Genomic DNA, 25,889 nt, shown 5'->3' on the forward strand with positions numbered 1-25,889 from the left:
ATTAAATTTATTCCTCAACAACTTCAAACAATGCAATCTGATTATTTTCATCATGGCATCCCTATCAACATCCTCATCAAAGTCCGTGCCTGTGTGTTTCATTACCTACCCAGTTTAGCAAGGACTGCCCAGATGAACATGAGCATAGAGCTATTCTTTGTGGCACTGCTGGCTCACAATGGCTACACAGTAATCAGGTTCTTGCTTAACATACCTGGTTGTTAGTGTAATTGATGGGGGACTGGAGAGATGGCTCTGAATTTGAGAGCACCGACTGTCCTTCCAGAGGTCCTGAGTTCAATTCCCAGCATCCATATCTTGGCTCACAACCATCTGTAATGGGATCAATGCCCTTCTCTGGTGTGTCTGAAGACATTTACAATGCGCTCATATAAATAAAAATAAATAAATCTTTAAAAAAAGAGTAATTGATGAAGTATATGATGATATCTGTACACCCTCATTATTGCTTTATTTTATTTTAACCTCTATTATCTTTGATGCTTTCAGTTGATTCAACTGATCTCAATTTAGATTTTGGCTGAGGTGTGCCATTTTGTGAAACACTGCTTGTATGGAGTTTAAATTACTCTTGTGATAATTCTTTTGTATGTCTTAAATTTCTCATCTGAATCTTCCCTTTATGTCTTCATTTCCGCTTTCAGGATGCCTTACTAGAAACCATTGACTCTGATTTCCCAATGTTTTTGCTTCATTTTTTTTCTCAGTTGTCCCAGTTCTCCTTTTTGAAACAAAAGTATTCCTAATTCAGCATTAAGTTTGCACTTGTAGTAATGACACCTTGATAAAACAACAAGAGCGATTTAAGTAAAATCTGTGAAACTGGGCACCTGGCTACAAATTCAATGCTCCTCTTACGATCTTTACTTTGCTCGAAACATTAGTAACACTTGACAGTATTGATTACACAGCAGCATCATTTATAGACCTGCTCTTCAACATCGAGACAACTGTTAAGCTAAGACTAGTCACTTGGTTACTTTGTATTCCAAAATCCCAATATTCAAGCAAGTTCCAATTTTATTAGATTAGGAAATATAAACCATTGCACATTTTTTCAAGGTAAGAAATCTTAAATAGTCAATTAAAAATAGTTGATGTTAGAGAAAGGCAAGCAGTGCCACTTGGGTTAATGATGACAAAGTACAGAGGAAAATCACCTCATAGAACTGAAGAACCCAGTAGAACTATGCCTTTTCTGTGTAAAAGTCAGTCTGCTTTCACTTAGGCTTAGCTAAGGCTTAGCTATCTTCATAGAATGGTAAAAGGTCAGAATGTTCATGGGTTTCTGTTCTAAAACCCAGAAGAAGAAGATAAAAGCAATTTCTCTTTTGCATTTGTACTTTGTTTTATTTCTGTCTCATCCTGGCAGTAAAGATCGAGAGTCCTCAAAGTCATTCTTACTTTACATGATTTCTAGGTGTATAAATTTCAGTCTCTATGCTGTAAAACCTTCCTTACAGGAAGTGCAAAGTACCATGATGTAGAAACCAATAGTAGATATACTTCTAGTACATATATATATATATATACATATATATATATAATAGTAAAATATACTCTTTTTTATATAATCTATCAGTGTATCATGATCAGCAATAAATTAAGCCTCTTTTCGAAGACTATTAATGATCTGTCACTAAGCATCAGGTATTCAGTTCATGCGGCAACAGTGAAAAACCGAAGTAGGTTATGATCTTTTGAGATGAGAAACAACTGATAACAATTGATAATTAAACAGTAATTATTGAACAAAGGAAAATGTAGCAAAAGGATGAAAAGAGACATCCATAGAAATAAAACTCACATAAAATAGTTATGAAAGACACTTCATCATCTCAGCTCTAAAATTTTCTGTTTCTTATCACTCTTTGTGTAGAGTTGAGGCATCATGGGCCTTTCCCCATCCACTTTGCATATCCATCAATCAATATCATCTTTGTGCACTTCCCATTTGAGAAGTTATGTTGTGAGGTTTTATGGCTGTAGCTTCTTGTATTAGAAGAAAAAATACTTGGTATACAGTGCCAAAAGACCAATTCTGAAAACCTATGTATAGATAGAATTACATAGTTTGTACACATATATATATTTTTATAATAAAATATATGTGAATATAAATATGTATATACATACAACAACAATGAGTGACAAAGAAGTCATGAATTTGAACATGAATTCATATAAAATATGAGTATATAAATATATTAGGAGAGGAGAAAGGGAAAAGAGAAATGCTGTAATTATATCTCAAAAATAAAATAAAAGAGAGACAGTTGAATGTTAGTGTCAACAACATTGGAAAGATGTATGACTAGAGAGGAGAGACAAAAATGAAGTCATTAAAACAAAGAGAAAAATCACGAGATGAGGATAATATGTCTTCTAAAGTTACAGGAACTTTTGAAGTCATCCTGTTGTAGATCATAAAAAATTTTAAAAATTGAAAGCTTATATAAATCTAAGAATAGACTTCATCAAAATGTATTTGTAAGTTCTAATATTTTAAATAAGAGTGAATATAAACATATTAATGATGACTAAATGCTATCACACTTAAAAGGGTAATATCACAAAGCTGCAGCCATAAATACTGTGGCTCGAGCATTCCAGGTAAACCAGGCACAGAAGTGATAGGTGATTTGTGTTGGCTTGGTTTCGCTTCTGTCCTCGGGGCATACAGGCACCTTTCACACTGGGAAAGCATGAAAGAAAGGAAGCTTATCCAACAGAATTTCTACAAAGGATAGAAAAATCTCTTTCAGAATTAGAGTATTTACTTGAAATTTTTTTTGAGCAGCTTTCTTCTTTACCAGATTCCCAGACATGAAAGCATCAAGCTGGCATGAGTTTTTTGAGATAATCAAATACCAGTGTGGCAGTGTCTTTGATGGTTCAGAGACCTAGGACAGTAGGACATTTGCTTAGGCATTGAGTCATCTCGGATTTCAAAACTGTGAATTTTAGATACATTGTAACACAACAGGAAAAATCATTAACATTAGATACCATAATTAAATATCAAGTCAAATTATGAAATCTTGCTCTGTAGTTAGCTACAATGTTATAAGGAGTCACAGTTTCTAGGATTGTGACCTTATCGATGTGGGTTTGCTGTCTGTCTTCATGAAACAGTGGTCTGGATTCTATTAAAGCGGTTAGTCTATTTTCTCAAACATTTGGCTTAAGGTTCTATCCCATTTAGAAATTCAATGGAGACTTGTGCTAAGTGTTCCTCGGAGTTTCCCTTGTTATAAGTATAAAATCTACCAAAATTTAGTGTATACACTGAAAAAAATTACTTCAATAGATGACCCTGTTTAATACTGATAACGTTATTGGTAGACAGTTGTCTGATGAGGAAATGACAAAAGGAATGTTGGTAAGTGAATGCTTCTAATGACATCAGCATTCAGAAAAGTAGCCAGAATTCGTGCTCTCTGGCTTTATGACTGTTTGAAGCAAACTAAAGTCATGTGAGAAGGAAGAACCTTGACTGAGAAAAATTCCCTCATAATAATAGGCTATCAACAAATATATGTGGATCTTTTTAATACATTAGTGTTTGATGGGACCGGGCCAATCCCACTATGGTTGGTTCTACTCCTTCAGTGTTGGTTCTTAATTCTGTAAGGATCCTGACTGTGGAAAACGATAGAACTCCTGTGGGAATGTCTCCATGGCCTAAGCATAACATCTTGCCTTCCATTTCCTGTCTGGTTTTAGTTCTTGCATTGGCTTTTCTCAATGTACTGTCATTCCTGTTATGTTAGCCAAATAAACCACGTCTCTATAAAGTTGCTTTATGTCATGGTGTTTCATCACAGTACTAGTAACCCTAATTATGCAAAATCCATGTTTATAAGGGGATAGTAGTACAGACATCTGGTTTTGCAATGAAATTGAATAGGCATGGGATATGGCAATGTGAAATGATGGTTGCCTTGGCACTGGATACGAAATTGGTCACCCATGATTGTGGATTTTTTATATGAATTTAAAGTCTTTGTAGTTCAGAAAGAAAAGTGCTATCTTCTCTTTGTTTCTAATCTTGTGTAAAAAATGTAAATCAACACTAAACATAATTAATAAAAGTCAGCTCACCAGCAAAGAAAATGAGTAATATCACTCCAAATTAACACTTTAATATTACTTGGAAAGAAGTAACGATACACACACACACACACACACACACACACACACACACACACACATATATATATGTGTGTGTGTATTTTTTTTTTACTCAGAAACAAGTAGGTGCTAACTTTGCTTAGATTCCCAGGATGCTATCACTGTCATGTTTTTTTTGTTTTGTTTTGTTTTGTCTTTTTCAGAAAAAGCATAGGATGATCAAGTTCTATCATTTCCATTAAGTCAGATCAAAGTCTAGATGAATTTGACAAAATAGCTTTTGGCTACTTTTTAATATTTTCCTTTGATTGAAAATGTATTATTTTCTTATACAACATATCCTGATTACAGTTTCCCTCCTTCTACTCTTCATAGTTCTTCCCAACTTCCACACACTTAAGGTTCCTGAATCAACTAATCAAGGCTCATATGAACTCACAGAGACTGAAACAGCAAGGTCAAGCTTCCCTGTGTCCGCACCAGGCCCTTGGTGAATGTATTATAGCTATTAGCTTAGTATTTAATGGCACCCCTGACTGTGAAAACGAGTTCATCTCTGACTCCTGTGCCGCTCTTAAGACTCTTTTCATCCTGTTGGATGTCTGTGTTTAACTTCAATATGGCAAGTTTTGCTTCAGTTTACTAGATTGCGTCTTATCATGTTTAACTGTTGTCTCTCGTAAGCCAGTTCCTTTCTAATGAGAGAGATAAAAGGAAAACACAACATTTTTAATTTCTTCATTTTGTTTTATTTTTGAAATCGGCAGACACTTTTTTCTTCTTTGGACACAAATTTAAAGAATGTAGAGTAATCGTAACCTTCCAATCTGATATAGCCTACTTTTAGCAATTTTTACTCTCCTACACTGCTATGAAGAATTCAGTCAGGACTTAATACCTTCAGGATATATATTTTGTTGCTTTATCAGATCTATTAACTCAGACAATTGAGTTATCAGCTGTTGGCAAAGACAATATGGAATACACCATGGAGCAATGCAGCTTAAATTAGCAATGGTGCTGTTATAAAATGCAGGTAGATGTTTACCAGTTACTTCTGTGTACCTCACTCCTGTTTTCAATCTTCTACAGGAGATATTAGTTTTGGTTATCTTTGCGATTGTATAATTAACAAATTGTTGATAAGATTGCCCATATTATATAGTGGGTGTGGCACAGGCATAACTAAGAATGCTTCGAGTTTTTGTGTCAACTTTTTTGAAATGGGAAATCATGCTTCCTACAAGATATAGCTGCATAATTTTGAATGGAAATAAAGTACCTTATTAATGTATGCGGTATAAAATGGGAAGAGGAATGCAGTAAAGGAACGATGAGTTAGATGGTTGAGAGGAATCGGAGATAATATTTCAGGTCACGTGCTTCTCTCCTGCTACATTTCCTATTTCCTATTGCATCCGCCGGAGGATGGTGTTCTGCTTGTAATAGCATGGACATTGCGTTCTGCCTCAGATAACAGAGTTCTTTAAGGGCAGAGCAGTTTGCAGGATGTGAGCATCCCGCCAGAGCCCACAGCAAGCCAAAAGCTGCTGCTCAGAAGTTGAATACTTATTTGCAGAGGATTCACAGCTTTGCTCAAAACCCCAGAACTCTGACGTACTAAGACCTGTCAGAAATGCTAGACAAAATCCCCTAAAATCTTTCAATTTTCTTCTCTTCTGCAATTTTATGGCCTACTTGCAGATGTTTTCTCCTGAAACTTGGCATTTCAAACCTTAAAAGAAGAGGCAATTACATTCCTACAATGTGTTCAAGTTGCCTAAAGATGCCTGAAAGTTATATCAAACCTACATTTTCTCACAACCAGAGACAAACCTGTAACTGTTCAGCAGAGCAAACCTGGGCACAGTGTAGTTTCATCTGCCATTTCCGTAGCCCCTACCCTGTTTTCTTGCTTAGAGTCTAAGTTGCCCATACTTTGAGCTATTAGTGAGCCCCTGAACTAACTCTGGATTTTTCTCACTTTGTATTTCACACATGGTGCTCAGTGATTATATTTCAGGGTCACCTAGACAACCGTTGTCTATACTATACCTTGAATCATGATGGTCATATTGATTTTGATCTTCTATTGTTTAACTATAAAATCTGAAACCTTGTGTCATCACCGTGTGCTTTATTTCTTGTCTGTTCACCTCTCCCACTATTCTTTGATAACAAGATTTATTTTTACTATCTGTCCCAGACAGAGACTTACTGCCATAACATAGAAATCATTGTGGAAATTGTTTATTTTAAGATTTTTCACCTTCATCTTTTTGGAATTTATCAGCTTACCTTGCATCCTTCTTCTTGCAGTAGGATCCCTCAGTTTCTGACATTAACCTCCTATGATGCCATTTTACATCTTCCTCTATACCAATCTTCCTCTAACTAATCTTTAGGCATTAGGAGTTAAATTTGAGTTAGTTACTTCTAAATTAATAACTCCACAGAAATGAAAAGAAAATATTTTCAAATATCTTGTCACATTGAAAGCTATTTATTTGAAATCACTGTGTCAAGAACTTAACCACATAGTTCTTTCTCATAACACTTTTGTTTGTTTGTTTGTTGTGCTTTGTTTAATCCTGAAGTATTATTATATTTTCTAGTTTTTGAGCCATTCATTTAAATATTTTTATTTATTTATTTTTGTTTTGTTTTTCTTTGTACCTTGGAAAACAGGCTTTCTCTTTATAGCCCTGACTATCCAGGGAGTAGCTATATAGATCAGTTTTGATTACATTTTATTCATGACAAAAGCTTTAACATAATCAATTTCTGGTATGTGATGCTAAATTACAAAAATAAAGGATGGGAAAATGCAAAAATAATTTCTATTAGGTACTCAAATGATAGTAGCATAAATATGATAATGGAAAGTGGGTTTCTTTGTAAAAGAAATTCCAAAATATTTGCTATTGGTACAAATCATTTTTCTACTTTTTCATCTTTAAAATTGTTTATATATCATATTTTGATGATATTCTTTACCTCCTTTTAATACTACTGAATCCCACCTCCCAATACATCAGTTTTAGGTTTGTTCTCTCCATGTCTTTCCTATCTAAAAATCCACAAAAGTTATTATACTTCTATTACTACTACTACTACTACTACTACTACTACTACTACTACTATTACTACTACTATCAATAACTGAGACAACAAACAAAACAAAATATACCAAAAAAAAAAAAACTAAAAAAGCATGAAGTTCATTTCCTGCTAGCCAGCTACTTATGAACATGGGCCTGCTCTAGGTTAATGTATTACACGAGTCGTGTCTTCTTGAAATGGGCAGTATTTAACTCAGTCGATCAGCTGGTCAATCTACAGAGAGTAACTTTTGGCAAGTTACTCACCTCAGATTTTGTAGCCTTTCTACTGCTTAATCTGCCTGTTTGCCTGTCTACTTTTCTGTCACCTATTATCTGTTAATCTATCTATCTACCTATATATCTAATACCTATCTACCTATCTATCTACATACATACCTGTCTATCTATCTACCTACCTACCTACCCACCCACCCACCCACTATCAGCCTATCAGCCTATCTATCTATCTATCTATCTATCTATCTATCTATCTATCTATCATTTATCTAATAAACTAATGAACTATAATCATATAACTTTTTACTGTTTTTGCTTATAATGCTTTTATTTTTATATGGTGATTTCTTCTCATTTAAGATTTTGTTACCATCTAATAATAGGTGGATATATTTTTAAAACATCATTATTGATTTCTTTTTTCTTAGATATTTAGCCAAATATTCCATCCTACAGTTAGCACATGGTTAATGATTCTTATATAATTGTATTATAATTTTTCTCTTTCTCTTTCTTCCTTCCTTCCTTTCTTTCTTTCTTTCTTTCTTTCCTTCTTTCTTTCTTTCTTTCTTTCTTTCTTTCTTTCTTTCTTTCTTTCTTGTTTTCTTTGTTCCAATCATACTCTCAATCTGTAATACAATGTGGACTATATTTTGCTGTTTAGCACAACTGGCTTAGAACTCATGGTCCTCCAGGTTCAGCCTTACAGGTTCTGAGATTGTAGATGTGAACCATAATGCACATCTTTGGAGCTTAAAAGTCATTTTTTTGATTGACTTACCAATCATTGTTGAAATTAATTCATTCTCAGCTTTGTGAATAATTAAGAATGAGTTCTATAAGCAAATGTATAGTAGAAGAGACATTTTGTGGAATCAACTTAACCACGAAATCTATGAGGATAGGTTTAACTGTAATTTTTAGAGACCATCTGAATTTTATTAAGTAGGTTATAGTAATAAAAGATTCTATGATGGTGAGGTATATGATAATGCAATTATTTAGTGAAGTATGAATTTATCTTTTTGAGCAATAACAGAGGTCAATGAATTATTTAATTTTTTAGTAATAAACATCCTTGGTGAACTCTGAAAAGAATATTGAAATAGTCTATTAAAGAGAAGAGATATTACAAATGAGCAGAAAGTAAATCAATAACTAGTAATTTAATAAAACATAAAACCATATTGTTTTCACAATGTGTAATTTCTTGTGTTACTTATTTGTGTGTGTGTGTGTGTGTGTGTGCGCGCGTGTGTGTGTGTTTTCTTTATACTAATGTCTAATCCAGAAGTTTCAATGAGTACATACTTTTTGTAAGGAGTTTCATATTATGAGATATGTATTGACAACTAATATAATGCTATTTTAGAACAAATACTGTACTTTAGAGCAAGTTTAAATGGTGAAAAATTACTTAAGCAAGTATAAATGAGTGACTTGGAACCTATATATATTCATGATATAGAAACATCATTGTCTACAGAGTTTTATTCATACCAGACCTTCCGCATACAGTAACTGTGCACTATTTATTCTACAGTCAATTCAGTCTTCATAAATATATTATTCAAGTGTACTATTTTTATTGTATATTACTTATTGTATTTTCTTCTATCTTGAATAATTAAACCACTTTATGTGCAACTTTCAACATATTAATATACTGTAACACTTTATAATTAAATATGAATTAGTACGCACATGCTTGACAGAAAAGCTTTTGAATGAAGACCTATGGCTTAGAGACCTAAGATGCCTTCAGCATTTCTTTTTCTTCATATGGATCTTTAATATAGAATATTTTCAGTTAAACTATTTAATTGTTACTCTTCGTGGTCTTATGCATCTCTAATCTCTAGTAGATCCATTTTCAGGTACACTTTGGTGGGTAATGAGTGAACAAGAGAAATATTCTTGTCCTTTTGAATAAGACTTCTCTAAAACAAAACTTAATTAACATCTCTTGATTTTTCTGTAACTCATGGTTCCACCTCATCAATTAATATTGATTGGTAAAGGAACAAAGGTATATCAGGCTGTTTCAGTGCATAGATTGACTGAAAAAAATCACAAAACATTAAAACAATTAGAATCATGTTCTAATGTACTATCCAAATTGAGCTAGAAACATATTCCTATTGAATGAGAATCCTGAGACTTGTTATTGAAATCAATCTTCAGTTCTTGATGAAATGGGACTTTTTCTAATGGTCTGTGGAGACAGAAAAGGGGTAACGGTATTCTCTTTTAGGGTGCAATATTTCATAAAATTATTTTGTATATGTCTACGGCCACAATTTGGTATCTCTACTAGAAAAAGATTAGTTTTTTTAGAAAGGTGAGAATCATCAGAAATATACCTAGCTCAAAATACCACATTTCCAATATTAGGCACTCTTTCTATAAACTATAGGATTAATAGGATGTGCAACTCTGTGTCTCGAGAACATGTATGTCATTCTGATCTGGCTCTAAAATATTAAGTTATTTCTAAAATTAAATGTGTCTTCAAGTGACATTAAACATTTGGTCAACAACTAGTGAATTATCCAATTCTTCTTTAGTTATTAGTATTTCCATTTATCAGATGTTCAATACATATGTGAGTTTGTTTTGTTTTTCTTCAAACAGAGGCGGTTTAACGTAGGGAGTAGATTACCCAGGCTTGGTACTGTGGAGAGATCCCCATGTTAGCACTTGCAGAGAGCAGCTACTGACCTTAGTCCGGGGGTGGGGTTGGGAGGACAAAAGGGAAGAGATGGTGTTACCAGAACCTAGAAGCTCTGGTGTGAGACCCCCCTGCGGCTGGTTCCTGGCCCTCTGAGGGAGCTGCTTCATACTGGTTGTTTAGACTTCTGAGGGGGATTCTGCCTGGATGGTGATGGTCCGACCACTGGGCGAGGACATGACTGGCTCTCAGTCCTTGAAGGGGACCTTGGCTTGGCTGGACTCAGAGGGGACTTTGGCTTGACTGGCCGGGCTCTGACCACCACAGGGGACGCAGCTGGCTGGTGCTTGGGCCTCTGAGGGGATGTGGTACAGCGGCTGGTCTTCTGGCAGGCACAGCAGATCCAGTCCTCCTCCTTCTGGGAAAAGCAACAGCTCTTGCAGATGTTGCACTTGTGGTCCAGGATCTCACCCTTGGAGTTGAGGAAGGGGAAGGGTGGGCAGCAGTGGAGGCTGAAGTGCTCTTAGAACTTCTGGTTCATGGAGAGCCTGGGCCCTCCTTGGCCAAATTTTTTCTTTTTTAATCATCTCACTGTGTTTACATCCGTGCTCATCTGTCAACCAGGACCCCTTTCCCAGGGTGTCTTGCTCTCATTTGATTCTTATTACCCTGCAGGTAATGGCTGCTGTGAAAGATTCCTGTGGATAGCAGACCCTGGTGGAACTCAATATGGTTTTTATAGTATAGTATTCTACTATAGCACATGCAAAATTTGTTCTCCATAGCTTATATAAAAAAATCACTCCATCTATTACAAAATAACTGAGGTTCTAATGGCTAAATAATTTATGAACTCAAGTATTCAAAACCGTATTTTTTGTTCGTATAGACTGCCTAATTACAAAGAAATCTATAAGCTGAAGATATATATCAACATTGTCACAATGCGTTAACATTAATATGATCATACCATTACAATGCAATGTTTTTTTAAAATGTTGACAATGAATTCTGATAAAGATAATAATCTTATGATTATGTTAAATGGTTTATAAATATAATTGAATAACATTTATCTCTTCACAATAAAACTCTGATAAAACTAAGGATGAAATTTACTTAGTCCCATGAAATATTAAAATTGCCACAAAATATGACAAAGAAAAAAGGGGTAAATCGTACTCCTCTAAAGTCAGCGTTTTCTACATATATGTTCTTTTAATGCATATGTCCAACATTTCATCATAGTCTCCAGGTAATACATGGTAAAATAAAATTTAAAAATGAATAATATTTGAGAGTAAATAAATGCCATTGTGAATAGTTGACTAATTATGCAAAACAGTACAGACTGCCTATTACAGTCAAGTCTGTAGGGAAGTTTCACGCACACACACACACATACACACACACACACACGAAATACTGTTTTTGTTTTCTATATGTATGTTCTAGTTACTGGCTATTTCTATAATAAACCCAGGACGAGATGCAACACGGAGAGGAAAGTGTTTATTTCATCTTATGAACTGCAAGGCATCATGAAAGGAAGTCAGGGAAGGAATTTGAAGAGGTAAGCAGGAAGTAGGAAGTGAAGCAATGACTGCAGAAGAATGCTGCTCACCGGCTCTCTATAGCCTGCCGTCCTTTCTTGCTTTCTTATGCACCTGCCAATGAGTGCCTCCATCTGTAGTTACCTGGGCCCTCCCACATTCATCATTACTCATGAAAATGCCTTATAGTCTTGCCCATGGCAACCAAAGGAAGATATCCCTCATTTAAGGCTTCCTCTACCCAGATGAAACTGCATAATTTAAAGTACTATGAGAAATTAAAAGACCTAAAGTCAAATACTAACAAAAAAAATCTATATATCTTTAAATAAAGTGAGATAATGTTGATATTCGAAGGCCAACTGAAAAAAATGGATAGTTTTGTCAGACGTCAGAAGTTCAAGGCTTAGCATAATTGTGCACTCTATTCAAAATTTAAAATATGGAATCGTGATGTCTAATTTTGACTGTCAACTTATAAACTTAAGAAGAAGAAACCTCGACTAAGATAGTAGGCGTGTTTGTGAGGTCTGTGTTTGAAATAGCCCAGGACTAACAGGAATACCTCAGATGAGGGTTGCAGGTGTTGGTTCTCTCCTCTCTCAACCTGGAGCCACAATGTTGACTTCGCCACTATCAACCCGAATAAAAATTTACTACCCTGACAGTTATCAGACTTCATTTTTGCTTGACTTTATAGAGTTTCTATCCCAGACCTCTCAGCCCCTTTTCTGACCAATTGTGCAGTCTCATTAACCTTGTCCCAGAGACCCTGGACACCTCCCCAGTCACATAAACACCCCCCTCACCTCAATTAAATGAACCAGTTCTCTAAAGCTGTGTATTGTTCTCTGGCATGTGTATTGTTACCTGTGCACTCACCACCGACCAAGGCCCGGAACTGCACCTACCCTACGTGGCTAAGCTTTTGTTCCTTCACCACAGCACAGTGCACATTGAACTGGCTACCCAGAACGGGTGACTGGAGCATGGCCGCAGTGGGGCACTTTCAGGCACCACATATGTGCACAGTGCATCTCCCGATTAGGTGGGACTGGGCTGTTTGTAAAATGTGGCTAAATATGAACCATCAAGAAAGCTCAGAAGCACAGAAGCAGCTTTTTCTACAGTTTTTGCCTCCGACTTTAAGTTCTTGCCTTGGCATCCCTGGATGATGAACCTTTAAAATAAAATAAATGCTTTTCTTCCCCAGTTGAGTTTATTCAGCGTTTTTGTTTCTTATGTAGCAACAGAAAACAAACTCTATCAGTAATAAAACTCCAACTCTAAATTTACTATAAAACTCAAATGGATACAAAGATTTAAAAAAAGATACAAACAATATTGGAGAAGTACACATTTGGAAAGATATATCATGTAACATCAGTACTTAACATTAGATTGAAAAGTATATTTTGAACAGCTAATTTTGATTCATGAAAACCTGCATATAAAACCTGGTGTTTCCCTAGTATGTAAACTGTAAGCTTGTATCACATCCCATAATTGTATTGTCTTATAAAACTTTAGATGTGATATGAAAACATAGTGCTTCATTTTCCCATTTTATCCACCTCCCCTGCCACCTTTTTTTTTTTGCAACTTTACTGCCCATTGCAAGACATCTGAGCATACTGTGAACCTCAAGATTGTATACTTGAAAAACCTGTCCCTTGTTGTGGTATGCCTCAGCTGTCCTACACACATTTAATTCCAAAGTGTTTCAGGATATTTGATCACATTGTGAGATTGTGTAGTGGAAAAAAATTTCTAGGGACTCTACTATGCCCTAACACACATCTTTAACCCAACAACTTTTTGTTCATTGGAAACAAGGTTAAATAAAATGGGTCAAGAGGCAGAGCAAGCAACCAGTTGATAGGAAGTGAATATAAGGCAAGAATCATTGAGAATAAGAGGAAGTTAACATAGAAAGATGCACAGGAAGGAGAGAGGAGGGGCATTCAATATGAAAATGTTTCTGTAGTTGTAATGTTATTGTACACTGTATAAAGTTTTTCAGTCTGTTATTCAAATGCCGGATTCACTGTCCTCCTATTTTGTTTCAATTTGGAAACAACTTGTAAGGTTTATGTCAAGAATTTCCTGTCTCAAGTTTGTGATAACAATGTTTCCCAATTATTCTCTGCCTTGTCAATAAAAGCTGAACACACAAGTTTTGGGAGAAGAGGTAACAGGACAGCCAGGGGCCAGGGAAAGAAAGAGTAAGATAGATTGAGCTATGTGGAGGAGGGTGAGCAGACATCATGGGAATTCAGCTCAAGCGTGGAAGGCACTACATGGAAAGTATTATGGGGATTTGGGCTGAGGTAGCCAGATTAGTTTAGAGGATTAAAATAGGTCAATTGACTGTCCAAGTATTGCAATAAAGCCTTAAATAAATCTTGGTTTCTCTGGCCGGTTGTTGGGGAATTAGCTAGTTTAAAGAAAAACTGCCACTGTATTAATTTACAACATATATAAAAATTACATTTACTTTTATAAAAACTGTGTAAAGAAGAACTGGTTTTTTCTTCTGGGATGTCATTTGAAGAGGAAAGTTGATTGAATGCTTTCTCTGCCTCTCTGAACTGGCAATCTTTCATCTCAGGATGTGTTTCCTGAGTCTTCAATTGGCAAAAAGAGGATGATTGGGATTGTGACTGTAACTTCATAGGAAAACCAACAGCATCAACTAACCTAGTCCCCTAGATGCTCCCAGAGTTAAGCCACCAGACAAAGGGGATACATAGACTGGTCCATGGCCCCTGGCATGTATATAACAGAGGACTGCCTTGTTTGGCCTCAGAGGGAGTATATTCACCTAATCCTATACAGACTTGATATCCCAGGGAGGAGGGATGCACAAGGAGAGGTAAGCTGGGGGGGGGCGGTGAGTGGGTAAGGGGATGGGTGGGTGAGCAGGGTGGTAAGGGTGGTGGGAAGCACCCTCTCAGAGGCAAAGAGGAGAGATATGGTGAGAAGGGGACCAGGATGAGGGGTAAGATTTGGAATGTAAATACATGAAATAACATAAAAAATAATCTTATTTTAAAACAACACTATCATATAGTCTCCTCTGTACACGTTATAAATGCCAGAGTGCATTTTATTCATTTTTCCGTATACATTCACTTTTGGATCAAGTGAAATATTTCAAAATATTACCTTCATTTTACCCAGTTCTAGATTCTTCCTTTCTTCAGACTGAGGTTTCTACCTAGTAATAGATTCCCTTCCTCCTTGAGAAGTTCAACATTTATAACAGAACATGTGAACTACAAATGGACTTTCTTACATTTCCTTTCAAATATCAAAAATCACTATGTTTTCATAATTGAAAGATACTTTTTGTTTTTTGCTTGAGAGCTATTCTTTTTCTATTTTAGAGTTACCAGTTATGATATGATCCATCTTCTTCTTAACTTTGGGGATGATGAAGTTTTTGTCTCTCCCCAACACAAGATTTTTTTTTTTTTGGTTAAGGTTGTGAAATTGGCTTGGCATCAATTCCTTTATTGAATTCTGTGACTGTCTATTGTGTTCCTGGGTGCCATCAAAATAAGCCATCTCTAGCTTCCTGCTCTATACTATCTCTTAGACTTAGGTGAGAATCTGAAATAAAGCTCTTCCAAATAGATTTAAGTTCCTTGTGTGTGTGTGTGTGTGTGTGTGTGTGTGTGTGTGTGTGTGTGTGTGTGTGTGTGTGTGTGTGTGTGTGTGTGTGTGTGTGTGTGTGTGTGTGTGTATGTGTGTGTGTGTGTATGTGTGATGTGTGTATGTGTGTGTGTATGTGTGATGTGTGTGTATATGTGTGTATGTGTGATATGTGTGTGATATGTGTATGTATGTGTGATGTGTGTGTGTATGTATGATGTGTGTATGTGTGATGTGTGTGTATGTGTGATGTGTGTGTATGTGTGATGTATGCATGTATGTATGATGTGTGTATGTGTGATGTCTGTGTATGTGTGCTGTGTGTGTATGTGTTTATGTATGTGTGATGTGTGTGTATGTGTGATGTGTGTCTGTATGTGTGTGTGATGTGTATGTGTGTGTATGTGTGATGTGTGTGTATGTGTGTATGTGTGATGTGTGTGTGCATGCATATATTCTTCAAGATTATTTAGTCTTCCTTTCTAGCAATGTAAAACAGAAAACATACCAATTGATATTCTGCTGTTTCTGTTGTGATTTTCCTCTGATTGCTGTAGGTCAACTAGGGCACAGGTTGTCTTTCCTCCAAGGATTTTACACTGCAGGCTACATGGCTGTCTTTTTACAGCATCCCTCAGATTCTATCAGTAGCTTATTTTCTATTTAGACTTACATTATTCCTACTGTGCCATGTGCTAGCAGAATGAGTGGGAGTCAGTATATTCCTTCTGACGAGCCTAACAAAGCCCTCCCAGTCTGTCCTGGAGGCTGCACCCTTTCCTTCCCTGGCTTCTGTGCACTATGCTCCAATCTGTTGCATCGATGCTTTCTTTTGTCCATAGTTAAACATTTTTATGTATGTTGATTATTTTACATTTAATTAAATGCAACTTTGCCAAAAGTTTCCTACATTTTGTTGAGTATGAAACAACTTTTTGACTTTTATTAGGAGCTCGTTATTTTATTAGGACTCTGCCATTTTCTGTTCACTTGTGTGAGTCAATTCAAAATGTAACAAATTGAAATTTATTTTATTAACTATTATTTTGAAATCCAATTGAGTAATATATAACTGAAAGTTTGTAGGTATTTTGTCTAGTAGCTCAAATATGATTTCACTGATTTTTATTTTAGTCGAATCAAGGAGCTGAAAGTTTTTAAAAATATTTTAACATATTTTTAATTTTGTGAGACTATAATATATCATTTTCTCCTCTCCCCTTTTACCCTCAAGTCCCTTTAAGTATACTTCTTTGCTCTCTTAAAATTTTCAAGTTTCTCATGAGAAGACTGTCCAAGACGCATGGGAACCTCCACAGATGAGGGAGTCTTACATAGGAATTATAAACATATATTTTGACTGAATAGTTTGCTGTTCTTGTAGAAATCTGAATAGTGAAACAGCCGCTGTCCCTGATTCTTATTCCTCCTTCTGGGATCCTTTTCCACTACTGGGTTGCCTTGTCCATCCTTGTTGTGCTGGTATCTGTCTGATTTTATTCTATACTGTTAAGCAAAATTTAGGGGATACCATCACAGACCTACTCTTTTCTGAGGAGATGCATGGGTGGGTTCAGGTAGGGGTGGGGAGTGAGGGGATATGGAGGATCTGAGGGAGAAAGGATGGCAGTAGGGGAGAAAATGGAGGTAAAGAATGGAGAGAAAATTGCAGTCAGCATGTAATATATAAGAGAAGAATTAAAAAATGCAAAGAATAATTCATAATTTCTTTTACTTTAATTGTTGTTATGCATATGTTCAAATGTGTATATACATATGGGTGCTAAATATTACTCATTAGAAATCTACATATTTTAAGTTTTAAAATAATTTATTCATAAATACTAATTGTAGTATAACAAAGTAAAAATTACTGTTTATCCAGCTTGTTATTAAATCCAGAATATAAGAACACATGTCTTATAATTCACCAATTATGCAAATTAATATATGACCTTTTGACCATTACGTAATTATAATTATGTAAGTTATTTTCTTCACATTAATTCAATCTTTAGAATAAATATCTATAAGGGAGTAAAGTTATTTAACATTTCCTTTGGTTCATAATTTTATATGTAAATTAAATAATCAAACTGAATAACATATGTCAAATAATAGTCACCCAGGAGAAAGGCAACATGTTTCTATTTTCTCGAATATATGCCACTGTCCAACAAAAGAGAGTTCCACACTAAAATGAAATTTCCTTCCCTCTGAGACAGTAAAAGTAATGTATTTCAAGTGAAGTTCAGATAAGAGAATTCGTTATTCATAGTGCATTGTCAAGCACTCTGTAGTTTTCAGTAGGATAATTGATGACAATGATGATATGACAGTTTTGTGTGTTCTTCCCCACAGTCCTTGACATTGCAGTTTTCGTTATGCCTACGGGCAACACAGCAAACTACAAAGTCAGTCAATATAAACTGAACTTTCAAGAGGGAAAAGAAAGATGTCAGATCTCAAAATAATAATTCTTCTATTCTTTTGGATTCCTCCTTTATTCAGAACCACTTTCAGTGACAGCTTTTCTCTTTATTATTCCTCCACAAAAATCACCCCTGATTGCAATGAGTTCCATCTCCAATTTCGGTGACAGCAACTGAGAATTATGGCACAAGCATTTACCCTCTTGCTCACATCAAACTATTTCTTCTGTTCTTGGAATTATTCAGAAGACATGAACTCTGAGCAATGCGGGCTTAAAGGACACAGGCAATTTCCAGTGATGTCAATGGTACTGACCTCTTGTTCTTGAAAGGAAGGCTTGACCCTTTACATTCTAGGGCTACGTTCAACATTGCAGTGAAGGAGAACAAGGCGATGACTCATAGAAAGAAGGAATTTCGAAACTCCTATAGATACTGAGATTTTAGTCTATTGTTGTTGCGTCCTGTGTCAGGCAGCCAATTATAAATAAATTCTATTTCGTTTTAAAGCAACTTCGATCTTTAATTGCTGAAATTCAGTTTCTATTTCTTTATAAGAAATACGATAGCAACTCTCTTAGTATTGTTTCTCAATACAATTCAATTTTGTTTGATATTGCTCAATAAGAAAACATTACAGATTAAAAAAAAACAAAACAAAGCCTGGGGTTTAAGGACTTAGCTATGCATCTCAGAGGCTATACTTGGCCTCAGATGGACATTCGGGTGAATTGGCACTGGTTTTTATACTATCACTCTCCAACTATTTCTTAGAGATAGTTCTCAGAAATCTGAGCAATAAAACAGACACCTGGAAGTATGCTGTCTCTCTTGTGAATTCATCTAACCATCTGGGTTTTTAAAGAAAAAAACAAAACCATGAAAAATCAAAATAAGCCTTTTTCTTTCAACGTAAAGCTTCCCATCAGAGAAATATTCTATATTTTCTGTTTTATCCAGGTCTTATAAATGATGGTCCTTACATTTTAGAAAAGAAGATAATAATAATACAAATAATTTCTACACATTAAAAGCTAATGATTCATGACAAGTCTTATGATTTTTTATATTTTCATATATTTTGATAGTGATATATTGATAGCCATGTGATGTTTATTAATATCTTATGAAATACTATGATGTATATATTATGAAAAGACAAATTTTATGTCCTCATTTTATAGTAAAACTTCAGCTAGTAAGCAACAGCGGGCTCTTTACTCAACTGTCTGGATAATTACATTTTTAACTTATTATAATTTTAGTTATTCACTCTCCATCCTGTTTACTGGCCCCCTTCTAATCATGCCCTCATCAATTCTTGCCCTATTTCCCCCTCTCTTCTCCTCTGAGCAGGTGGGGTTCCCCTTGGTATGGTCCCACCCCACTAGGTGCATCCTCTCCCACTGAGGCCAGATAAGGCAACCCAGCAAGAAGGGCATATCCATGTATAGCCAACAGCTTTTGGGATAGCCCCTGATCCATTTGTTCAGGAACCATATCAAGACCAAGCTGCATGTATGCTGTATATGTGCGGGGAGACCTAGGTCCAGTCAGTGTATGTTCTTTGGTTAGTGGTTCTGTCTCTGAAATCCACAAGGACACAGATTACTTGACTCTGTTGTTCTTCCTGTGGAGTTCCTATACCCTTAGGGCCCGCAATCCTGTTCTTCCATAAATGTTCCCATGCTCCATCAATGGACACAATTCCCCCAGTAAAAAGACATGGCTAATAGAATTCATGAGAAAACAGTATCCATCATTTTGCTGCATACAAGAAGCACACCTTAGCAATAAAGATAGATTTTACCTCAGAGTCAGGGCTGGAGAAAAGTTTTCCAAGCAACTGATTCTAAGAAGCACGCTGCAATAGCCATTCAAATATCTAATAAAATAGACTTTCTAGTAAATTAATTAAAAGAGACAGGCAAGGACACTTCATTTTAATCAAAGGAAAAATCTAAGAAGATGATATCTCAATTCTAAACATCTATGCCTGAAACACAAGGGCACTGACATTTGTAAAAGAGACATTGCTAAAGCTTAAATTGTGCATCAATAACAGTGGAGGACTTCACCACCCTACTTTCATCCACTGCCAGTCCATCCAGACAAAAGCTAAATAGAGAAAAAACAAAACTAACAGACAATATGAATCAAACAGACTTAACAGACATCTATAGATTATTTCACCCAAACAGCAAAGAATATACTTCCTTCTCAGCACCACAAATACCCTTCTCCAATCATATAGTTGGTCACAAAGCAAGCCTCTACAGATACAAGAAAGTTGAAATAACACCTTGTATGTTATCAGACCACCATGAGTTAAAGTTAGACTTCTGTGGGTCAGGAAAGGAAAAAAAAGAAATTAAAAAGACCCTCTAGAATTCAATGAAAATGAAGCCAGTACATACACAAATTTATGGGACATAATGAAAACTGTGCTATGAGAAAGTTCATAGCACTAAGTGGATGCGTAAAGACATTGGAAAGTTCTCAAACCAGCAACTTAAAAGCACACCTGAAAGCTCTAGAAAACAAACAAATAAAAAAGAACAACCACACCAAAGAGGAGTAGAAGGCAGGAAATAATCAAAACCAGGGCTGAGATCAATCAGTTAGAAACAAAGAAAAGAATACAAAGAATCAATGAAACTCAGAACTGGATCTTTGAGAAAATCAACAAGATAGATGAACCCTTAGCCAAACTAGCCAAGAGACAGAGAGCCATATTCAAATAAACAAAATCAGAAATGAAAAGGGAGACATAACAGAAACTGTGGAATTTCAAAATATCATTAGGTCTTACTTCAAAAGCCTGTACTCCACAAAATCGAAAAATCTAAATGAAGTGGATGATTTCATACACAGATATCACTAAAGTTAAATCATGATCAGGTAAACTCTTTTAACAGCCCTTTAGTCCCTAAAGAAATAGAAGCAGTCTTTAAAAGCCACCCCACCTACAGAGAAGTACAGGACCAGATAGTTTTAGTGCAGAATTCTACCAGACCCTCAAAGAGCAATAGTAATACTCCTCAAACTAATTCCCAATATAAAACAGAAGGAACACTTACAAACTCATGGTGTAAAGTTACAGTAATCCTGATACCCAAACCCCACAAACTTTCAACACAGAAAGAAGTTCAGACTGATTTCTCTTATGAATCTTGATGCAAAAGTACTAAACAAAATATTCACAAACTGAATCCAGAAATATATAAAAACTATATATTATGATAATTATCTAATGATTCAGGGTGTTGTGATTTTGGTCTCTCAATAATTCTGAACTATAATTTTATGATTTATGTATGTTTCCAAAGTTCATGAACTGCAAATTTAGTGTCCAAGGTGTGGAGAGATAAGACCCACAAGACATGACTAGAATTTGTGGGTTCAGTAAATGAAATAATGTAGAATGAATTTGCTATATTTCAGTGTCCTCCCACCTATTTTATTGTATTCCTTCTCCCTGCATTCTACCATTCATGCACTGGAAGAACAGGAAGGGTCTCAGTCAATACAAGCCTTCAATCATAGATCACACAGGCTCACCATAGTTCAGAAACACCAATTTAGTTTCTTTAAAAATTTCCCAGCCAGTACTAATATGGTTTATCAGTAGAAATCAGGCTAAGGCAATCCTCACCATCTAAAATGGGTTATGACCTTTAAAATGTTAGTATGGTTCTATTTTCTGACATATTATCAAATAAGTTCAGAAGGCCAACATAATTTGTCAGTAGAGTTAATAGTACAGTTATCATTATCTCTTCTTATTTAAAATTTAAAACAGAATATGTTAGATGTGACTATATACTTCTGTCTGTCTGTCTACCTGTCATCTAAGTTTGTATGGACATACAGACTTGTGTGTGCATGTGTGTGTGTGTGTGTGTGTGTGTGTGTGTGTGTGTGTGTGTTGTTCATTAGAAATGTTCAAGGTAAGTACTATTACAATTCCTCTTTTATAATGAAGAAAATAAGAAAATGGGTTAAACATTATAAACATGTCATGCAAAGAATTGGAAAGACATATCTTTCAGTGATTTCTGACAGCAAATATTCTCAGAATTTATAGATGAAAATCACTCTTCAATGAAAGAACATGACTTATTTGTATTCATAATTTGACAGGAGCATATTATTTGAATTTATGATCTCTGTGGATTCTGTTAAATTTATTGCAGTAAGAACCTTGAGGATGTTAGATGATTAAAGTATTATATTATTGAGACAATCCCTTTCCCAAAGTTTTTATCTGGGGATAGAATTTGGTCTTTTATAAATATTCAATTTCTGAATATCTAAACTATTCATTACTTCAGAAAATCACAAACTTATTCTTCACTTTTAATAAAAGAACATGAAAACTCAACATCTCTTCACTTCTCTTAAGAATTGGCAACATTAACTCTGTGTGTGAGATTGAGCTACAAAATCTGAGTAATAAAAAATTGGATAAATACTTAAAAATTTATTAAATAGGTGATCAAATACATTAATTTTCTGATCATTGTTTACTTTAGTCTCTTTTTGGAAAAATCCTAGAATTTAGTCTCCAATCTTCATTCTCCCAGTATCTAAGATGACAAATTTGGGTTTATAATTAGGATTACCTATTTATATACCTAATTTTTAATAGTTTCATGTACTGCATGGATTTTTATTAATTTAATTGTAGTATATCACAAGACATATAGAATTATAGCCACAGTTTTTAAAATTATTATTTTGGATTCATTTACAGTAGTTCCTATAGTTCTGTATATACAATACACTATTTTGATTAAATAATGTGTCATCATTTCCTGTCCTGGAGAAATATAGCTTCTTCTTTAGAAAAATATGCAGATTTTGCTCTCATCAATAACACTAATCTTTCTTTATATACTTCTTGTAAGCTATATTATATTATATATAATATGTACAACAATGATTTAGGTCAGAAAAGAATAGACGCTCACCAAAATGCCATCAAAAATAACAAACAATACATGCTAAAGTCCTATAAACCCTAGCATTCAGGAGGTAAAGGCATTAGGTTCAGGACTTGAAAGTCATTATCACATAAATAGTGAGTGCAAGATCACCCTGGAATATGGGAGACCCTGTCTTAAAAACAAAACAAAAGAAGGAAAGAAAAGAATAATAAAGAAAGAAAACAAGGAAAGGAAAACAAACGTTTTCCTTTCTTAAAAGAAACGTCTGTATAATATTATTTAAACAGGTGAGCAAAATACATATTCCTTCATATTAAATTCCTTTATTTTCCAAGTATTGGAAATGTTATAATGAATTGGATTCTGTTTTAGGAGTTTGGCATGTGTCTTAGTCAGATGGGCTAGTGTCACCAGTGAATATAATTTGGATGATTTATAAATAATATAATTCAATTATTATTCTGCAGTATAAAAGAATAAGAGCACAGTGGGGCTCTCTCTGAGGATGCATGATGCTGTCGACTCATATGCTGTAATATATATGAAAGGTCTAATTCTGTCCAATAGTATTTCATTCTTATGTCCTGTAGCTATACAAATTGACATCATTACACTGGGGTAGATTGCTAACCTATGACTTTTAAGATGTTACCGACATTGAGGACATTGATAGTATGTCAATCAACAATTCAAAGATCCCTGTACTCCTGGAATGAAATTTAGAGTCACAGGTAGAGATTCTACGCCATGTAAATCCTTATACTTTTCCTTCGAGTCTCACTATAACAATAATTACACAAGGTTTTTACACTTTGACATGAATGCTTCTTATCTAAAATTTTGTTACTAACATTCAGCTTTAGAATAAAATTTTCTACTAATGGCCAATATGAAGATGACATTATATATAATAAATATCATAGTAAGAACAGAATAGATTATCACTATGTTCATAGAGCATGTGGAAATCCATAATGAATTTGACTATAGCATTAAAATTATTTGTAGGTTTTTTACAATGAGAAGCTTGTACTTTATGGGCATCATACCAGAGTCCCTATGGGATTTGTTAACCAGTCCACACTTACCCTCTTCATTCAGATCACTTCTGTTTTAAAGTAAGTCAAATAGTTACTGCTATTAGTTACTGCTGTTTAAATCTTTTAATTAACAAGTAAATAGAAACTATACCTGTACAAATAGTGCAATGGCAAATGTCAGTCTTAAGCTTTCCCTATTATTAAATTCAAAATATATTTTGACAAAAGAATAATGTTGTAAGTCAGCATGTTCTGAAGTATGCATTAATCTCACAAAGATTTATTCCACTGATATTCATCATTATTACAACCCTAATGTTTAATATTCTGCATATAATTAAATTAACATACTACATCAAGTTCCTATAGAAAAACAAAACATCGATAATGCATGTTTTCATTCAATGTCCTTACATTTCCTTCCCCAAAGACTAAAGCAAATAAAAGAACTATATTAACATAATTAACCTTTATAATTTTCAGATTCATCATTCCCAACGTAAGCTATTATTTTCAAACTCATTACTGGCTTTTTAATTCTACTTAGGTGGAACAATAGTCATTTAGGCATTGCTTCAGTTGGTCATAAATTAAGTTATGGCCACTAAAAAAAATGAATTAGCGGTATTAATGGATCACTGTTTTCCACACATTAAGAATACTTTGAGTAGAGGACATTTGTTAAGAATGATTGAAACAATAAATGATGCCGGTCCAACCGGACAGCTGTCTACGTGTCGAGGGACGAAACTTGATCTTTACCTCTTGTTCTGCACAAATTGACTCCAGATAATAAAGTACCTCAAAATAAGACCAAGTGTGGTAAATCTGATAGAGGAGAGACTAGTGACTGCACTTGATTTTATCGGCACAAAAAAGGATATTCAGAACGGGAGCTCAGTAGCATAGTCATTGAGACAACTATTGATATGTAGGAACACATGACACTAAAAATGTTTCTGTATAACATTTTTATTTGAGAAAAGAGGTAGCCTTAGAATGGGAAAAATATCTTTATCATATTTGCATTTGGCAGAGGCTCAGAGAGTATACAAAGAGTTTTTAAAAATCAACTCTAAGAAAATAAACACTCAAAGAAGAAAATAGGATATGAGTTCTCAAATGCTGAAATATAAGTGACTGAGAAACATCTTTTTAAATTTGTTTTACATGTATTTTACCAGAATGTATGTCTGTTCCACATGTGTATGCCTCATGTTGATGAAACTTGGAAGAGATATCAAATTTCCTGGGACTGAAGATATTGAAGTTTTTCAACTGTCATTTGGAACATAGGACTTGAACTTGGGTCCTCTGGAAAAGCAGCTAGTGCTCTTAACAACTGAGTTATCTCTCTAACTCCAAGATATATTAACAATTTATGTTCAGTGTCTTTAGCAATCAGGAAGATGCAAATGTAAACTTTGAGATTTCGTCCCACCTCAATCAGAATAGCAAGAAGGAGGAGAAATAGAGGGGAGAAAAAAAAGGAAGGGAAGGGGAGGGAAGGAAAGAAAAGAGAAGAGAACAGAACAGAAGAGAAAAGAAGAAAAGAGACCAGAAAATGAAAATTTATTCTAGCACTCCTGGGAAGGCAAACAACTATTCATGGTTGGAGGGATGTAAACCACTATGGAGCTCAGAATCAAACTGCCTCAGAAGCTATAAATTGATCTACTGTATGATCCACCTATAGCAGTCTTTTTTTTCCCTTCTTTTTTCCGGAGCTAGGGACCGAACCCAGGGCCTTGCGCTTGATAGGCAAGCGCTCTACCACTGAGCTGGTGGGAAGGTCTGATGGGATGGGAGGTAGGGAGATGGGGACATCTTCGTGGAGACAGGGGTGGAGGGAGGAGGTATAGGATGTGCAGCAGTCAGGGGGTGGACAGGGAGGGGGATAAAATCTGGGTTGTAAAAAAAAAAGATTAAATAAATTCAAAACAGACACTATTTCCAGAGAGATGTTTGATCTTTCTTTTTCAATGCTGCTCTATTCCTAACAGGAAGGCAATGTAAACAGGCAACATAACCAGTGCCTGATAAATAGATAATAAAAATGTGGTACATTTAAAAAACATAAACTTTTCATTG

The 25,889-nt window shown here is 35.0% G+C and overlaps 1 pseudogene; it reads right to left on the minus strand.

Moving 5' to 3' along the window:
• Positions 1-10,263: 10,263 nt before the first annotated feature.
• The window catches only part of LOC116911977, a 40,166-nt pseudogene continuing 24,540 nt past the window's right edge, over positions 10,264-25,889 (minus strand).

Source organism: Rattus rattus, chromosome 11, assembly GCF_011064425.1.
Source record: "Rattus rattus isolate New Zealand chromosome 11, Rrattus_CSIRO_v1, whole genome shotgun sequence".
Classification (NCBI taxonomy): Eukaryota; Metazoa; Chordata; class Mammalia; order Rodentia; family Muridae; genus Rattus; species Rattus rattus.